This window comes from Epinephelus moara, chromosome 17 (genome assembly GCF_006386435.1).
Source record: "Epinephelus moara isolate mb chromosome 17, YSFRI_EMoa_1.0, whole genome shotgun sequence".
Taxonomy (NCBI): Eukaryota; Metazoa; Chordata; class Actinopteri; order Perciformes; family Serranidae; genus Epinephelus; species Epinephelus moara.
Genome location: NC_065522.1, coordinates 6,721,650 through 6,725,371, shown reverse-complemented (window position 1 = coordinate 6,725,371; position 3,722 = coordinate 6,721,650).

Genomic DNA, 3,722 nt, shown 5'->3' with positions numbered 1-3,722 from the left:
ATACAAGGAATCGCGGCTTCGGCCCACCGCCTAAAGGGGGGAAATAAGACGGCGAATAGTAATAGTCGCATTAAAAAATCAATTTTTCAAAATAAAACGACTATTCGAAAATTTGAAAATCGTGCATCCCTAGTTTTTTCAATATCTCAGATAAGCAAACGTACATGCTATGATAACTGTCAACTTCCATATCAAAGTATACCTTGAAACCGGTACATCGCTGCAACCTTACAGCACACATGGCCAAATTGCTGCTTATGTCACCATATGACACATCTGTTTTTCTTTACATAAAGACATTTCCACCATAAACTGGTGCACAACACTTCAAAATGCAGTAAAATAAATGTTTGATGCTCAGAATATCCTGGGGGAGGACGGACACACAGACACACACACAGAGACACACACACACACACACACACTACATATGTGTCCCTGCCAGTGTTAAAATTAAATCATGCTAATCACCCTGTACTGCCATCTCCATATTGTAATAGCGTGGTTTAAATTTCGACTCTCGGCTACTTTCAACAGCTCAGGCTCGTTGGAGATGAGCCAGGCCCGCGCAGATTCGATCACCACTGATCGCAGCACAATGCATGCTGGTTAGATTTGTGTCCTGACTTGCTCGTCCGTCATACAAAAGGGATTTTCGAAGGGAGATCCGAGATGGCGGCGTAAACAGTATCACTTTGCAGGCTCCGGTAAAAACTGTCAGACTATGTCCTGAAAAACCGTTAACTTCCACAAAAAACCTACCAAGGTGTAGATATTCACACCAAAATTCACAAAGTTTGGGCTTGTTGAGATAAACGCCTTAATTGCTCCTCCGAATGTGAACAAGATGGCTAATGCTAACCGGGCTGCTAGCTGAGTGGGTACCGGACTTCCAGACCACGACTACAACCTGTTAGCTCTCAAGGATTCATGTGATGATGAAGACATCGACACGATGGAGGAAGATTTTGCCAAAAGTCTGCACGAGCACACACTAGGCTTGTGCCGGTTTGAAAATTTTCCAACCCGTTTGATTTAAAGCCAAATATCTAACCGAACCGATATATCGAATTATATACCTAATTTTACCACTGGGGGTCGCATTTGAGCTATTTTTCCCCAATAAAAGCCCATTATAGGTGCAATGCGCTTCCAATCCACTAGGAGGCGGTAATGCTGTATTAACCACCAATACACACAAGGTTACGCAAGAAGAATAGAGAAGCAGAAGGACACCAAGAAGTTACTAGAGTAACAAACTGAATGACTGCTGACTCCCTCGCACTTTTCCCTGCCCCCAATTAAATTTGATCTCTCGCAGCAGCAGCAGACAGCTGAGCGGAGCAGATTCCACCAGACTGCGGCTGTGCTGCATTCCGGCTCCATCACAGCTCTGGCACTCCGGAGCCCTCCGCAACAGATACACTGGACTTCTATTTTTGCCAGACGCCAGAGCACAACGCAGCAATTCAGCACAGAGCAGATTGTGTGGGGCAGGAAGTCGTGCACATAAACAAAATAAAACACCTATTTTTTTTTTTTCAAAATAAAATACACAAGTGTTCACGGCGGATCAGATTTCCCTGCACTACACCTTGAAAACTACATAATGGGCAGAGGCAGGCCTGAAGTCAACAGGTCAGAGGTTTTCAGATGTCATTTCACCCTGTTGACACCATGGACAAGGAGAAATTAATCATGGCGGTGCACCGAGATGTCTTCCGGCGGAGCTGCACTGCTCTGCACAGCAAACGCAGCCGGTGGGTATTGACATACGGCCGAGCACGCAGCGGATAACGAGCGCTGCCGTTCCGCAAGGCGGAGTTCGAACCCAATGTGCACACAGACCAACACACAAGATCGCGGCCCGGGCCGCATTTTCCTGACCGACAGTTATAACCGAGCCCAGCCAGAACCCCTACTAAATACACAGTCTATGGAGCGGAGCCTGTGTTGCGTTCAGGCATTGTCACGTAAATAACAAATTCCATCACTTGAATAAGCAACACAGCAGCATGTCAAGTGATACTGGAATTGGTTTACTGCGAAATGCAGTTTTTGCTGACAAGCAAAATAAAGAGATAATTTTGGGGAGAAAATTGTTCACTTTACGCACAAAACAGAAACGGGACCGGAACTGTGACCCAAAAACCGAGGTACGGACCGTACCGTGGGTTACCTGTACCGGTGCACCCCAACTATTACCCAGTCCCAATCCCAAAAAAAGAAATACAAAAGGAGATTTGATGATCAAAATGAACGACTCAAAGTCTTTGAAAGTCGGATGGAAGCCAATACTCAAGCCATAAAAGAAAATAAAGATGAAATCGGTAAAATGAAAGAAGAAATAATGTGCCTGAAAAAGGAAAACATCTCCTTGAGACAGACATGTTTGGAGCATGCCAGATACAAAAGAAGATGGGACCTCAGGCTAATAGGTCTTCCTGAAAAAGAAGAAGAAAACACAAGAGAGGTGGTGTTTGGAATCCTTACCCGGGTGAATCCACTGTCAGTGGATAAACTTGGTGAGACAGTGGACACAGTACATCGCTTGGGAAAGAAGAATGGCGCCACTACCAACAAAATGCCCAGACCAATAATCATACAGTTCGCAATGCCAACTATTCAAGATGAGATATGGAAAAAATCAAGAGAGGCGAGAGTCTGCAAAGAGATGAACATTCAGTTCAAGGAGGACTTTTCAAAGGAGGATCGTGAAGCCCCGACTAAGCTGTGGCCCAAGGTGCAAGAAGCCAGAAGAAATGGGTAAAGAGCCTTTCTCAAAGAAGGCTAAGCATTGAGGGACACAGAATTGACCCATAACTGATATTTTCAGCAAGGTAATATTCAAGCACTTTGTCAAATATACATGGTTTCATTACAAGTATATTTGATGAGAATTTAAACTGATAATACTTCATAAGGCAAAATTTAAAGCCCAATAAGTTAGTATGGTTATGTTCTAAGGGCAACATATTTCATTCCTGCATTATAAGCAAGTTAAAGACATATCGAAAACAGTTACATTATAGATTATGTCTGTTTCTTTTTTTATCTTTATTCAATGTGATTCATTTGTAGAAAAGTTTCATTTAAAATGCTCCGTCAGAGAGTTCAGTCCAATTTGTAAAGCCATTCCGCTTCCTTTGAAACACTCTTACATATTCACGTGGTTATTAAGTTGCCTGAAATAAAGATTGGTAAAGTGTATGTTGGTGATAAGAAATGTAATAACAGTCATTGGTAATGTTTTGAAACGCAAATTGTTTTCTGATTTTCAAAAGTAAGAATAATCCATAACGGGAACATTTTAATTAATAAATGTTTCCATTATCTTAAATGGCCAATTTCACCAAAAGTAAAAGACGTTCACTTTAGAATTGTAAACAATGTTTATCCAGCTGCTGAAACTTTACGACAAAGATTTCATTTTGAAGTAAATCCTTATGTTGTTCAAGAGAACCCGAAACTATTGAGCATTTATTTTTTATTATGGGTAAATATCAATGCAAATGGAAAAACTGTTTAAATCTCCAACGAGCCTATTGTTTGTTCTGCGAGCTCTCGCGAGAACACGCGATGCACTGCGCGGGAAAATACCCTGCAACACAGACCGTCTCATGTGTTTCTTTACTCTGGGTGAGTTAAAGATGAAAACAGGAAACACGGAGACATAAAAACCTTTTTGCTTTGTTACATTTCCTTTCTCCAGATGTGATGTG